Source organism: Eucalyptus grandis, chromosome 10, assembly GCF_016545825.1.
Source record: "Eucalyptus grandis isolate ANBG69807.140 chromosome 10, ASM1654582v1, whole genome shotgun sequence".
Classification (NCBI taxonomy): domain Eukaryota; kingdom Viridiplantae; phylum Streptophyta; class Magnoliopsida; order Myrtales; family Myrtaceae; genus Eucalyptus; species Eucalyptus grandis.
Window position 1 is genome coordinate 35,598,859 of NC_052621.1, and position 16,581 is coordinate 35,615,439.

Genomic DNA, 16,581 nt, shown 5'->3' on the forward strand with positions numbered 1-16,581 from the left:
CCCCACCTCCGCCGCACCTCCGAAGCCCGCAACCTGCAGGTCTCTCGCTCGCCATCACCGAGCACCACCGATGCTGCTCCTGCTCCGTTCGCCTCTGCTCCCACCACCGCCGTTCCGCCAGTAGCCGTGCACCAGCGCTGCCGCCTCGTCGCTCCACCTCCGAACCTCTGCCCGAGCACCAGATCCCGAGTCCCCGCGACGCCGTTTCTGCTCTGCCTTCAGCCCGAAGCTCCACTGCTGCAACCAGACGTCGTTACTCCTGCTTGATTCGCGATCGGCCGCGACTTGCTGCGTCTGCTGGCCTCGAGACCTCTGCCCACGACGCCCGAGTTCAGCGCCAGGGTCCGTCCGCCACGCTCACCGAGCCTCTGCCGCGTCTCCGCCACTGCCCGATCTGCTGACTGACCCGCGACGCCCTTGGACGCCGAGCTTCTTCACGCCCAATCGACGCCGCGACCCGTCTGCTCCCGCGGCCCCGCCAATCGACGCCGCAGCCCGACGACCACCGCGATCAACACCCACGGAGACCCTCTGCAACGCTGCTGCCCCTCGCCGGACCTTCGCCGGAGCCCCGACCGCGACGCCCTTACCGAAGCCGGTGGCTAGCCGCACGAACGTGAAGTTTGAAAGAAAAGAAGAAAAACAGAAAAAGAAAAAGAAAATCTGATTAGGTGGTTTTTCTTTTCTTTTATTTTACCTTTTTTTTTTTTTAATATTCTGTTTTAGTGGAATTGTTCCTTGATATATTATTGATATCCCAACATGAAATAGTCTATCAAGCACTATCAAGCTAGGGATTGACAGTCCGATTTTCGCGCCCGAAATCCGACTCGCAATCATTATAAAAATCGACAATCCAATCTCAAGCCCGAGATTTGATTCGCGATTTAAAATTAAAATTGGTTTACCCGATCTCATCGCGCGAGATATGGTTCACAATTTTGAATATCAATCTTATCTTTTATTTGATTTCTTTATCGTCGAGTTGGTTGAGTCAAATCTTATTTTCGTAAAAATAAAAAATCAAAAAAAAATTAATTAGGATTAGGTTTGTTGTCATCTTGTATATTTAGGATTGCAATCTTATTATGAATTTTTTAAATAAAAAATCCAAAGAAAAAGTGCATTCATTTAGGTTGTTAGTTTTTTTGAATTGCATGTTAATTAGGTATTTCGAGATTAAAGAAAAACATAAAAAAATCATTGTGCATATTATATTAGAATTGCATATTTCATTTTAGATCATCTTTTTTAGATAAATGGCATTTTAGATTTAGATAATGTCTTAGTTTAAATTAGGATTTAATATGACTTAATCCCTAGTTTAAATTAGATAGAATCTTAATTTAGCTAGATCATTTGAAATTTCATAAAATTTGTCTTAGGATAAATTAGTTGCAATTTTTAGGATAGATTGCATTTTTTTAATAAAAAATGTCATATGCATATGTCATGTAGAATTAAGGCATTCTTTGCACGTCATTGCATACTAAGATTGCATATTATTGGTTTAGATAATTTCTCCTAAATAGATTGCATGCTTATTAGGAAAATAAAAATCATGTGCACGTCATATAGAATTAGTTTCATACAATGCACGTCATTTAGTGATTTTTGTTAGGTGCATTTAATTAGAAATTGCCCGTCATTAGAATTAAGTCATTAGATTAATTTAGATTGCATATTTAAATGTTGCATTTCTTTAATTTCAAATCTCATAGAAAATAAAAAATTATTTAGAATAAATCATCTCATGCTTAGGATAGACTACATGCTTAGTTATGTCATATTGCTTAGGTCATATAGCTAAGTCATGTTGACATGTCATATCATTTCATGTTAAATTAGTGGCATGCATTGCATATTGCATGATTTTCATTAATTAAATGAAAACAAGACAAAAATTGCGTGTTAATTAGAAATCATATTTAGGACTTGATGTGAATTCTAAATTAACATTGCGTATGCTTTTCGTTGCTTTGAGGTAAGTTACCGCATCATTTATTCATTTGCTTTCTTGAGTGTTAAATTGGTGGTATGCGCACATGTATGATCACTTCACATGTTAGGAAGTTTATTTAAAATCAATTCAATTGCCAAAATTTTTTAAAATAAAAAGAATGGTACCAAAATGGCATTAGAGAAATCTAATGTAATCAAGTCCCCGTACCCTTAGTCTTTGGTTTGTAGGAGTAAAGTAATTCTCCCATTATTTTACTTAGGTGTCTAATCGACCTACCATAAACTGATTAGTGGCGACTCCTAAATAAAATCAATTTGCATGTTAAAAAACTTGAACCTAAAGTCGCGAATTGGTATGGGCTTGGGAGAGCCCGAGTTAAGTCTAGGCTTAACAATCCATTAGCCAAAACCTTAGGTGGTTCACACCGCGAAAAAAATTGGTCGCGACAATGTTCAATAAAAATCCATCTTCAACAATCACTACAAAAACTTAGAGCACAATTCCAGCTTTTATCTTCCGCTTTCTCAACTCATTATCACCTATGGTGTGGTGTTACTACTGCCGAGAATATCTCTTAAGTCTACACCTAGCAAGTAAATATGAATGCTAGTACTCTAATTATTGCCATTGGGGTTGTTGAGCTTTTCAATGCTGCTAGCAAAACTCGAAATATCCACCAGCATGAGCTGGTTATAATGCCCAACATTATACCAAGTAAGCTTGGTCCTAGACCAATTGATTACAATCCTTGATTGTGCACTAGTCAAACTGCTGTGCTTCGATCCTAGACCACCTGCTCACGTAGAATAGTCTTGGACCACAGTCTTCATGCACCATCTCTCCCGATCGCTGAGTTTACAGTCCTCTTCCTTTTGCTTGGATACCACTTGTTGGGTGCACACGGCAGAAGTTCCGATTCTAATTATTGAGAAAGATTGGACACTCAACATAAAAAGCATACTCTTTTTTTTTGGTAGTGATTCAACCCCCTCCTTATATCATTTTAGAGATTAGTGATTCACCCCCTTATATAATTCTAGAGAATAGTGGTTCACTCCCTCTAGAAACATATAAATTAATTGGAAGAGAGAGGACACGAATATTCACTAAGAACCCAAGAGGGTAACATCCACATACTTCAGTAGGTGACTCCAATCATCAAAAGAGGAGACAGGGAGAGCACTGGAGACCCAAGATTAAACGGACAGTTCAACATAAGCTCCGCTTGGAAAGCTGTGGATATAGCAATGTCATGTAAGCCACCATCTGCAAGGCGAGACATGAATCGTATATCGGCTGAACTGAAGCAATGTCTAGCCGTAGACATGGCAACCAGAAAGTGCAAAATGGTGACACGGAATCAAGCAGCTTCTTTGAAATGGCCACTCTGGGGGTTGACCGTGATAGTGCTCCCCTTGCGAGGTAAATGGGGAAATTCAAGACATATCACGTAATACTTCAATTCCCATGCTCCCCTTGCGAGGTAAAGTAAATGGGGAAATTCAAGACATATCACATAATACTTCAATTCCCATATCGAAAAAAGTGATGTCATGTGATGTTATAGATGTAAGATCCACTCGAGATGGTCATCACTTCGTATGTTCACTCAAAATACTTTTTTTTTTTAGGCTTAGTCCATATCGAACTGATCATTAGGACATGGTATATTCTAAGAGGGACAAACAAGCCTAGCGTTTTTCGTTTTTCCTTTTTGAATAACATTAGGGATGACTGGACCATTCAGAAGTATAGTATTTCCACAGCGCATTAATTATATTTGAATATAACAGATGAAAGGTGTTTTTTGATATTTCTAATAGACTTCTTCTCAAATATTATTTTCATTGAAAGCAACAAATGCCTTACCGTTTCTCGGGTTACCCATGCATAACCAAATAGATTTTCTTGAGCCTGTGAATGATATTGACTTAGTCCAAATAACAAAATTAGCCTTCGGCAATGATGCATGGTAATCGAAGGTGGTCGGCCTGAACCATGGTAAGATTCGTTGATATTGATGGTCTGTTTGGTGGTTGTTGCAAATGATATAGAGATAGTAAAGAAATTTCGGAGCTAGAAATTCTTGTCCACCATGAAAATAGTGTTGCCAATCAGTTATTTCTGACCATGCCAAATGCTGAAAAATGAGTAAAAACTCATCCTACTATTAATCACTCTTCCTTATTGTAATTTACCTTACTGGTTTTCCATGGCAGATGCCTCCAGCTGGAAAAATAAAGATTATTCATGGGAATAATGATACGGTAAATAATAAGTAAGTGCGAACATGATGTATTGCTTCAGATTTTACCACTGGTCTATATGTCATCAATCACAAAAGCTGAATTGATTGTGGTCCTGAGACCTGGACACATGCTGACGAAGTCCTAGCTGCAAGTCTTGGTCTTTCTGGACTGTAGCCATGACTCGGTCAATATAAACTGAAGAAAATTCAGTGAGTGACTCCAATAATCAAAAGTGGAGAAGTAGAGCATTGCGGACCCAATATTTGTCGGCTTGGCAAGTCGTGAAGATGTGCTTCGCCATCTGCAATTAAGAGGCCAGACACAAATCACATCTAGCTAAACTGAAGGAGCGTTTGGCCATAGACATGGCACGCCGGAGAGTGGAAAATGATGAGATGGAATCAACCCGCTTCATTGAATTGGCCGCTCTGGGATTTGACTGTGATGTTGCTTCCCTTGCAAGGTAAATGTGGAATTTCAACACTTATCTCGTAACACGTCAAGTCTCGTATAAGATGGGCAAGGTCCTATGATATTTCAGGTAATATTTACCCCAAATAATCACCACCTTATGTGTTCATTATGAATATTTCTTTTAAAGGCTCGGCTTACTTATCATAATATATGGCATATGCTAGCAGGTACAAATAAGCCTAAGTTCTCCTTTCCTTTTTCGAAACAGCATGTGGGGTGACCGGAGGTCCGGACCTTCCGTAAGCTTTCTTTCATTAGAACTTCTGTGTTCTCCTAAACTTTGCAGTTGCAGACATAAGTCTCGTGTGAATCTTTAATTGAAGGCATAACTGTTCATTTGCCAATAAGGGCGTGCATGGAAACACTCCAAAAAAGTGTTTCCGCACACTTCGTACGGAAAGTGTGCCCGGAACAAAAAGAATGCAAACGCGTTTGGTTGCGTTTTTGTTCTTTTTGTTTTTTTGTTTCTGGAACAAAATAAAGGAAGAAAAAAAGAAACAAAAAAAAAAAAAGTTGTTTCTTCGAAAAGAAACACTTCTTCGACGAACAAAAGAACAAAAACGAAAGAAACAAAAGAACAAATTCGGAACAAAGCGAAGAACTCTTCGTGCGTGCTCGTCGTCGCTCCTCTCGGCTGAAGCTTCGTTCTTCCGTTTCCGGCGTGTCTTCCAACTCTCCGACTCCTCACTCCGGCGACTCCTCACTCCGGCGACTCCTCACTCCGGCGACTCAGTGCGTTTCCGGTCGGCGTTGCTCTCCGTTCGGCCCTCCTCCTCCGGTCGGCGTCGCTCCCCTTCGGCGCTCCTTCTCCGGTCGGCACTTGCTCCCCTTCGGCGCGGCGAGCCATCCCTCGAGCGAGCGTTGCTCGGCTAGATCCGCGCGCAGATCTGGCCGAGCATTGCTCGCTCAGATCTGCAGCGAGATCTACCCGAGCATTGCTCGCCCGGATCTGCGCGCCGAAGGGGAGCAAGGCTCACTCGAGGGATAGCTCGTCATTGCCTCCCCTTCGCTCGCTCGAGCCGCTGCGAGCTCGAGTTGCTGCCTCGAGCTCGAGTTGCCGCGAGCTCGAGTTGCCTGCTGGAGCGAGCTCGAGCGAGCTGCAGCTCGACTCCCGAGCAGGCTGGCAGCACCGGAGCGCTCAGCGAGCTCTCACAAGGCAGCCACTGCCGTAGCAACCTGCAGCCTGCTCGAGCGAGTTCTTCTTTGCAGCCATTGGAGCTGCTCGATGCGAGCTGGCTGGCAGCTACTGGACTCGCGAGCTGCCGCTGCTGCCGGCAGCTCGGGAGTTGCTCGAGCGAAGCCGCCGCAGCTCTTCGCAGCTCTATCGAGGTGGACAGGGGCTGGTGATTTTGAATGAATATGCTGGTGATGTGGTTTCCTTCGACTGTTATTTTGTTGCTCATGGTGATGTGGAATGGACAGGCTGGTCTTTGCTGCGCTCGAGGGCGTTGAAGGACGATTTCACCACCAAGGGGGAGATTTAGTCAAGTCGGGGTGCGCGTGGTTGTGCGGCATCGTAAGAAGGTATAACCAAGGGTAATGCTGCCTTGTGTTGGCTGAATTTCATGGTGCATTCTATATGTAGCATTATTATGTACTTGTTGTAGCAGAAAATGCAACTTATGATCTGTATAACCAAGGGTAATGCTTCACCATTTTGAGACATATGCCTCCATTTACAATTCGGAAGCAAGCCCTTGTTGTAATTGCATGTTGTGCTCTTCATAATTACATTCGTGATCAAGATAGGATGGACAGAAATTTTTCCATGTATGGAGATCCGGAGTATCCATTTGGACCTACAGGAGGGGAAGTTACAAATGATACATCGGCTGAGCAGGCATCTGAGATGAACATCGTTAGGATAAGAATTGCCAATAAAATGGCAAGGGATCACAATATTACTGAGATTTGTTGACTTTTGTAATATTGCTTTTACGTATTCACTGTAATGCAGTTGAACAATGAACTATATTACTCAATTATTGTGATGTTATGTATGGAAAAGGTCATGTTGAGATGTATGAAATTTTCATTTAAGGGCGCACATATGAGCATGTTGAAAATATTTTTCATTTCACATCCCATTTTCAAAAATTAAATTTATAAGCATTTAATGAGAATGAGAAATCAATATCAAGTTTTTTTTTTGTAAAAGAAATCAATATCAATTTTATATGCTTTAAAACTAAAAAAAAAAAAATGTACTTGAATTTACTAGATACAAACTTTAATTACAAAATTTTATACGAAATATGCCATATGATCATGCTAAAAATGTTTGTCTTCACTAACCATGAACAAAATAAAATTAATGAGCATTTCATAAGAATGACAATTTAATATCAATTTTAAACTTTATTAAAAAAAAAAAAAAAAACAGAAATTGTTTTGTCGTTTACCAAACGTGTTTAATTCTTTTTCTATTCTAAGAACAAATTGATTTGCAGTTACCAAACATGTTTTACTTTTTTTTTATTCCAAGAACAGTTTTTTTTTTACACTTACCAAACGCGTTCTTTTGTTGAAACTGTTCCCGAACAAACACTTTTTTGTTTTACGTTCCGGGAACAAAAGGAACAGAAATGAAACCATGCGCACCCTAAGTGTACCGCCACCGCCATGCCAAATAGGTAGTGTTAGAGATGAACACCCAATCACGATTATCTAATTCTACTTGTGATTTCCTCTTACATGTTAAATAACAGCATCTCAGCAAGCTTAAAGACAATAGATAATTTCACATTTGATTGTGTGGTGACATATACCTTCATTGCTCCATGTTATACCTTAATAGGGGAAAGGACATAAGAAATGCCATAAATTTTGTATGACGGGCACTTCATTGTCAAAACTTCTTGAGCAAGCACTTGAGAACTTCTTTATGAAAAAATATAAAAAAAATTACTTAAGTGTCATCGACAATTTTCTTTACCGAAAAGTTCCCTCGTAGCATTAATTTATTATATATCAGCTGACATGGCTTGCCGGATAAATCCAATCAATAAAAATGACTCGCTGGCCTTAGTTCTTTCCCAAATTGACTAGTCGGGGTTAAATTAGGGTCAAGAAGCAATCCCTAACCCTAATCCCTTGAAATTACTGTTAAAATTGCAGCTGATTACCCGTAGAATCGTAAGCGAGAGCCCTGGCGGAAGGAGAGTTGAGGTCATTGAAGAAAGGAGCTGCGAGACCTTGGATTGGGAGAAGAAGATTACGTAGGGAGGCACGATGAGGGCAAGTGTGCTTTGGGTGAAAAATTTTCCTTCAAGTGAGGGTAATCTTGTAGGAGTCTATAAATGCTAAGGAAACCCAAGAAATTGCTGTTTACACTGGTCTCTGACCTTTGATTTTTTTTGTTGCAGTTTACACTGGTCTCTGACCTTTGTTTTTGCACAGAAAAATTAAGAATTGAGTTATTGGTGATCTAGTTCAACGTGATTCTTCATATAGACCAACCGGAGAGGTATCATGTAAAGCTTTCCGTGGTCGCTGACGATGGGGTCGTTGGGTGCATATATCGTCCATCGACTGCGCCATGGTCCTCAAGATCTCAAGTGTGAAACATTTGTTCATGATCATCACCTCCAGGAATCACCCACGCCTTCATCGCTGCCTCCTTCCAATTGGGGTCCAGCGTGTCACAGCTCTCCTTGAGGTCTTGCGCCACCTCTCTGATTAATTTCTGTTAAGAAAGCTATGCGGAATTAAAATTTCAAGAAAAAAAGAAACACATAGGACAAATCGCCAAAATTTATCGCTAGAAGCACTTAAGTAATCGTTTTTCACTATATGCTACTCAAATGATCATTTGAAAAGTTATGATATTTAAGTGAACGCCATATGAAAATTATGATATTTTTATATTCCGTTTGTTTCGCAAAAATGAATGATTTTTAAAATATTTTCTTAACATTAATAGTTTGTATCGCTTGGAATAATTAAATAGTGGGAAAAGTTTTCATTATCAATAATAATTTATATCTAAATATTCTTGTGAACGATAAAAATATATTTTTATTTATTTTTGTAAACAATGTATACGATTATTTTTTTTGAAAAAAATATTTTCAAATCATTTATTTTTCACAAAATTAATGGAACTTTTATGTCTTTATTGTTACCTTAATCTCTTACTTGTCGATCTATATTAAAGCACTTTTAAGCAAGATATTCCGGCGGCCCTATAATTTTGGGTTTAAACTTTCTTATATGAGATGCTTCATCAAGAGCTTTCTTGCTCCTGGTGACTGACGTGAAAATGTCGATCTTGAACCTGGGTGGATCGTACAAGTTCAGCAGTGACCGAACGATCCACGATTACACCAGAGACATAATAAGGATTCCACTGTTAAAGTGAAGAAAAATTATTGGCTTTCTTGCATAAATCCCACTCGCATGGGAGAGCGAAGGGGCTGGTGGAACAAAAAATGGTTAATTCGTAAAGCTATGTCCATGTATTCCCGTAAATTGTTGAATTGCAAATCCGATGAGGAGTCGTTGCGAATTACTCCCATATTGCTGGAGCCTGAAAATTGCACCATATCCTACCTCTTAAGTTTCTTCTCTTTTTTTGGTCGAATCGTACCTCTAAGATGAATGAGCATTTTCGGGGCTTTTCCCATTAGTGTGGACATGACGTAATGATACATGTAAGGTGATGGAGCGTGGCAAGCAAAGGTGGTTTGGTCCAAATCATGGTAAGATTCATTGATACCGATAGTTCAATCGGTGGTCATTACAAATGATATAGAGGTAGCAACAAAACTTCACAGCAATAAATTATTGCCAATTGCTGAAAATGTGAGCAAAACTCATCCTCCTAAAAATAAATTTTTATTTCTCATTATATACTGTGCGGTTTTTCAATGCAAATGCCTCTAGCCAAAAAAATATAGTCAACTCCACGATATATTGTGATAATGATACATACAAAAAAAAAAGACGAAAAAATAGCGCATCAGATCACGTATTGTTTCTAATTTACCAATGGACCATACCTGATCAATCAAAAGCTGTCTATTGAGATAATTGCAGCACTTTACTTTCGTACATCTATAGATGAAGAGATAGCTTCAATTGTTGGGCTTCTTGCATTCGAGCCATGACTCGGTCATTTATAAACTGAAGAAAATTCAAGATGAGATTGATGCGGGGCCGAACGAGCTCCACATGAGGTTGCGTGTGTTAAAGAAAACTCATTTATTATTTTGAAGCTGACAAAACCTTTTCAGAAGTCTAGACTGAAAACTTGCAAACTCAAGTGTTATAGTCTGAAGAACTCTAGACTCTATTGTTAAAATCTGAAGACCGCCAGATTTTAATCTTAAAGTCTGCCCTCACCGACAGTTTCCAGACCGAAGAATAAAGACTTATCCAGATGCGGGATTACCTTTAAGAATTTGATTCGTATGGTTTTTGGAAGACCTTATGGCTGAATATAGCATTTACTTGATTGATTGTTCTTATTGGAATCAATTCTGATATGAAGATCTTTTTGAAGGCGAACAAACTTGGAAGATTCTACTTATGGAAATCAAGATCCTGATAGTATGGGCGAGCAGGATTGATGGGCTTTCATCACATTCCTAAAATGACTTGAGATCCTCTTGATTGATTTTGTCCAATGGGTAGATTGGAAGAACTCTTTTGGAAAGTGCCAACGATCGTTTTGGCATGAAAGAGTATTTAAGATAGACTCTTAGTTATTTGAGGAAGTGCGTAAAAGAAAATTTTCAAAGTCTAAAGCTTTCTAGTTCTTTGCTTTCTCATTCATCGAGCTCAAAACTGTATACAAAAAGAGAGAAACTCTTAGTGAAACTTTGTAAGAAACTAGGAGAAACTCTTCACTGAGAAAGTTGAGATCACAAGCTGTAAAATTTCTTTTGATTCATAGTGAAATCTAGCCAGTGGGCTGTCAGCGCGGGAGAGTGGACGTACGCTTGATCTAAGCCGAACCACTATAAACTTTGTGTTTTCAATTCTCTTCCCTAAACTCTTTTATTCATTCGTAAATCTATTTAAACTTGTTCTAGTATATTACTTTGTAGATTCCATTTTGAAAGAAAAGTTTTGATCAACGTTTCCACAAAAATTTCTTTTAGCACCTATTCACCCCCTCTAAGTATTCATACTAGCACTTTTAATTGGTATAAGAGCCTATGTGCTCATTTTATTGAAGTGTTTCTACTTTTGAGTAAAAGATCTATGGCTAGTATTTTGGCTCCAGGTTTGGTTGAAGGCCAAAGCAACACCAGAGCTCCTTACTTTGATGGGAATGAATACAATGTATGGAAAAACAAGATAAAGACATCCATAAGATCGAAAGATCCCCTAGAATGGGATGTGGTAGAAAATGGCAAAATGACACAAAAAAAATTAACCAAGAGACAAGCTCTTGATACTAAAGTCATATACTCTTTATACTGTACTTTATCTCCTACTGAATATAATCGAATTTATTCTTGTAAAGCAGCCAAAGAAGTTTTGGACAAATTGCACGTAACCTATGAATTGTATGTAACCTATGAAGGAACTGATTGAGTAAAGGAAACGAAAATCAATATTTTACTCGGATAGTATGAAGTCTTCAAGATGAAGCCTAAAGAATCCATCATTGATATGTTCAGTCGTTTCACTAAAATTGTAAATGGATTAGCATATCAAGGACAATGAATATCAAGACCAATGAAGGTCAATAGATTGTTGTGTGGTCTCTCCAATGACAGGGATCATGTGAAGACTTCAATTAGAGAAACCCAGAGGATCATGCCTCTTTCAGTAGACGAACTTGTAGGCACACTTCAATCATATAAAGTAGAGCAAATCAATGAGGAAGAAGATCCCAAAGGTAAAAAGTTAATTGCTTTAAAATATAACGATGATTCTGATGATACAGATTCAGAAGAAAACATGGACGATAAAGAACTAGCACTCATGATAAGGAAATTCAAGAAATTGAATAGAAAGGGAAGAAGATTCAACTGGAAGAAGTAAGGCACTCAAAAATTCCGAAACAAATCAACTAAGGATGATGAAGTCAACAAGGATGTGATTTGCTTTGAATGCAAGAAAAATGGGCACATCAGACCTAACTGCCCTCTGTTGAAGAAAAAGAAAGGAAGAACTGAGAAACACAAGAAAGCTCTCAAAGCAGAAATATGGAGCGATGCTGAGTGTGAGAAAGTGATGAAGAATATGCCAATATATGTCTAATGGCAAATTCAAAATCAGACTCAGATTTTGAAACAAATTCAGACTCAGACTCAGACAAAGAAGTCGAGGTTAGTAATTTAAAAATTCCGGCTAAAGTCTTAAAGTATATATATGAATTTTTTTTTAGTCTCAAAATATCTCTTAAAAGGATTTTCGAGCTAAAGAGGGAGAATTCTAAACTTAAGCACCAGGAGATTTCTTGGAAAGAAGAGTTTGAAAATCTAGACAAAAGTTTTGTTAATTTGAAAGAAAATGCAGATTCTTTTACGAAGGAAAATACCTTTTGAAAAATAACATTTCAAATATCACAAAAGGTTTTCAAAAGGATCTAAGAAGTTGGAAAAGATTCTTTCAGTACAAAGAACTTATTTCAACAAATCTGGTTTGGGTATGACACCAAAAACCATTCCTTTAATTGATTTTCCAAAAATGAAGAAAAGAATTAAACAAAGACCTACAAAAATATTTTACAAGAACCATTTTCAAAAAGCTTTTGCAAAACCTGTTGGCCAAAATGCTCTCAAATGTTCAAAGCGTAACAACTCCGAACATTTTGAGAAAAAAATGTCCCAAGGTTTGGAGACCCGTTAAGAAGGATTTGGCAAAAACTGTATTTAGTATTAACTCCCTAGACCCAAGAAAATGTGAGTATCAAAGAAAATTTGAGTTCTTTTTACAATTACAAGTCATTATCAAGAAAAGATCATGTGGTATTTGGATAGTGGCTGTTCGAGACACATGACAGAAGATTCAAGTTGTTTTATAAAGCTTGTACAATTAAACAGTGGAAAAGTTTCTTTTGGTGGAAATAGCAAAGGAAGAATGATTGAATATGGAACTGTGAAAATTGGAAGTCTCACAATCAACAATATTTCCTTGGTGAAAGGTTTGAATTACAATCTATTCCGCATTAGTCAATTGTGTGACACTAGATTTAAAATTAATTTCCAAGAAGACATTTGTTTGGGAATTAGTAAAGACTTCTCTCAATTTTTCACTGGACGAAGACACAGGAATATTTATCTTCTGGATATAAAACCAGAAAGTTCTCAATGTCTAATATCCATTCAAGATGAAGCAAACCTTTGGCATCGAAAGCTTGGTCATGTTAACATGAAGCAAATTGTCAAGATTTCCTCTAAGAAGCTTGTCCGTGGACTCCCCAACCTAACTTATCAAAAGTTTGAATTATACATGTCATGTGTTTTGGGAAAACATGTTAGAAATTCTTTTAAACCTTTAAATCAAGTTTCTACTAATCGAGTTTTGTAATTTCTGCATATGAATCTCTTTGAACCAACCAGAACTCAAAGTATTGGTGGAAAGAGATACTTTTTTTTATGGGCTTAGTCCACATTGAACCGGTCATTAAGACATGGTATATCCAAAGAGGGACAAATAAGCCTAGCGTTTTTTCTTTTTCCTTTTTGAATAACACACGGGGTGACTGGACTTTTGAGAAGTTTAGCTGTACAACGCGTTTGGACCTTTGAGAAGTATAGCTATTTCCACAACACATTAATTATATTTGAATGTATAGCCTTATTCACCGATGAAATGTGCTTTTTAACGTTTCTAATAGACTTCTTCTAAAATATCATTTTCATTGAAAGCAACAATTGCCCTACTCTTTCTCGAGAAAAGTCCTAAATTTTTGCATTAGTACCAATTTAATCATAAATATTTTAATTGGACCAATTAGTTCTAAACATTTTTACATTATTATCAATTCGGTCCATTCGATCAATTTAGGACAGAAATTGCCAACACAGCCGTTGGCAGTCCTACATGGTGTCACCAATGTCTAATGTGGACAAAATTTATAATTTTTAAATATTTTTTTCTCTTTTCTTTTTTTTTTTCTTTCTCCTTACCCTTTGGCCAATGAGGTTGCTGGTTGACCATCACTTGCCATAAGCAAGGGTATCAGCCCTCGCCCAATCCAAGCAGGGTTGAAACCCTTACCTATTGGCCAACGAGGACTAAAACCCTAGCCTATTGGCCAACAAGGGTGCGGTGGTCCTCGTCGACCAAGAGTGAGTGAGGGCCTTTGTGCCTCATCGGCCATAGGCAATGGCGCGAAGGCCCTCGCTTGTGGGTGGCGATGGCTGCGATGCCTCAAGCAAGGCCATTGTGGCCCTTGCTTGGATTTGGGTGAGGGCTCGATGCCCTCACTTGTAGTAGGCAAGGGTGTGGTGTTGTCGCTTGGATCTAGGCGAGGGCCGCCGCACCTCGTTTGTGGCCGGCAATGGTCGATCTGGCAACCTCATTGGCCAAGGGTAAGGAGAAAGGAAAAAGGAAAAAAAGAAAAGAGAAAAAAAAAGGAAAAAAAATTAAAAATCTTAAAAAATATTTAAAAATTATAAAATTTGTCCACGTTGGCACTAATGATGTCATGTAGGACCGTCAACACTCACGTCAACAATTTCTAGATTAAATTGGTAGGATAAATTAAATTGGTACCAATGTGAAAATGTTATGGACTAAATTGGTCTAATTAAAAAGCTTAGGACTAATTGGTTCCAATTCAAAAAGTTTAAATTTTTTTTGGTACTTTTCCCTTTTTCGGGTTACCCATGCATAACCAAATGGATTTTCTTAATCTAGATAACAAAATTAGCCTTCGGTAATGACGCATGGCAATCGAAGGTGGTCTACCTAAACCATGTTAAGGTTAATTCATATTGATGGTTTGTTTAGTGGTTGTTGCAAAAGATATAGACATGGCATACGGAGCTAGAAATTCTTATCTCCCATGAAAACATTGCCGTCAATCAGTTATTTGCGACCATGCCAACTGCTAAAGCGTGAGTAAAAATTCATCCTCCTATTAATTACTCTTCCTTATTATAATTTACCTTATTAGTTTTCCATGTCGGATGCCTCCAGTTGGAAAAATAAAGATAATTCATGGTGATAATGATATGGTAAATGATAAATTAGCGCATGAGATAATATATTGCTTCAGATTTTCCAATGATCTATATGTCATCAATAAAAAATGCTGTGTATTGACATTGATCGTGGTCTTGAGATTTGGACACATGCTGAGGAAGACCTAGCTGCAAGTCTTGGTCTTTTTGTATTGTAGCCATGAGTCGGTCAATATAAACCGAAGAAAATTCAGTGGGTGACTCCAATCATCAAAAGAGGAGGCATGGAGAGCATTGCCGACCCAAGGAATATCCGGACGGCTCCAACATAAGCTAGGCTTGGAAAGCCGTGAAGATAGAGATGTCGTCTTGTGCTTCGCCGTCCGCAATTAAAAGGCCAAACACAAGTCACGCCTTAGCTAAACTGAAGGCAGATGCCTCCAGCGGGAAAAATAAAGATAATTCATTGTAATTATAATATGGTAAATAATAAGGGTGCGTATGACAAAATTTCTGAAATAAAAATTAATTTTTGATCGGGATTTGATTTCTCAATTTTCATTCTCTTGATGAGTTTCTAAGTAAAAAACATGTTTGATAGCTACTCAAAATTTATGTTTATAAAAAAAATAACATAATAAAATTTCTATTTCTAGGGGGTGGCGACGAGCATTTGGCGTCTCATAGGCGGCAGGTGGGCGATGAGCGGTGACGAGTGAACAACAATAAGAAGAGTTTTCATTCTCACTTTTTTTTCAGAAATAGAAAAACTAAAAATTTTAACTTCGATTTTTGCTCCAAATTTATTTATGGAATAAAAATCTATTAGAAAATAAATAAATAAAATGAAATTGCGTTATCTAACGGATTTTTATTCTAAATTTGTTAGAAAAATAAAATAAAAAATTAGAAATTTTGTCATAGATGCTCTAAATTAACACATAACATGATATTTTGCTTTAGATTTACGGATGGTGTATATGTCATCAGTCCAAAAAGCTGTGCATTGACATTGATTGTGGTCCTGAGACTTGGACACATGCCGACGAAGACCTCGCTGCAAGTCTTGGTCTTTTGTATTGTAGCCATGAGTCTGGTCAATATAAACTGAAGAAAATTCAGTAGGTAACTCCAATTATCAAAAGAGGAGAGAGAGAGCGCATTGCGGGCCCAAGGAATATCCGAACGGCTCCAACGTGAGCTAGGCTTCCAAAACCGTCAAGATCGGGATGTCGTCTGGTGCTTCACCATCTGCAATTAAGAGGCCAGACACAAGTCACATCTTAGCTAAACCGAAGGCGGATGCCTCCGGCCGGAAAAATAAAAATAATTCATGATAATAATGATATGGTAAATAATAAATTAGCGCATAACATAATATGTTGCTTCAGATTTACCCCAATGATCTACATGTCATCGATCAAAAAAGCTGCGTATTGACATTGATCGTGGTGCTGAGACTTGGACACATGCTGACGAAGACCTAGCTGCAAGTCTTGGTCTTTTTGGATTGTAGCCATGGCTCGGTCACTATAAACTGGAGAAAATGCAGTGGGCGACTCCAATTGTCAAAAGTGGAGACGTAGCGAGCACTGCAGACCCAGGGCATGTCAGCTTGGAAAGTTGCGAAGATAGGGATGTCGTGATGTGCTTCGCCATCTGCAATGCCAAACACAAGTCACATCTTAGCTAAACCGAAGGCGATTGCCTCTGGCCAGAAAAATAAAAATAATTCATGGTAATAATGTTATGGTAAATAATAAATTAACGCATAATATGATATATTGCTACAGATTTAACAATGGTT

At 38.4% G+C, this 16,581-nt stretch overlaps 1 long non-coding RNA gene across 1 annotated transcript; it reads left to right on the forward strand.

Moving 5' to 3' along the window:
* Positions 1-4,702: 4,702 nt before the first annotated feature.
* Positions 4,703-8,004, forward strand: LOC120289127. The gene is made up of 3 exons (XR_005547066.1): positions 4,703-4,753; positions 4,854-4,925; positions 7,804-8,004. It is a non-coding gene; the product is annotated as an uncharacterized LOC120289127 (long non-coding RNA).
* The last annotated feature ends 8,577 nt before the right edge of the window (positions 8,005-16,581 follow it).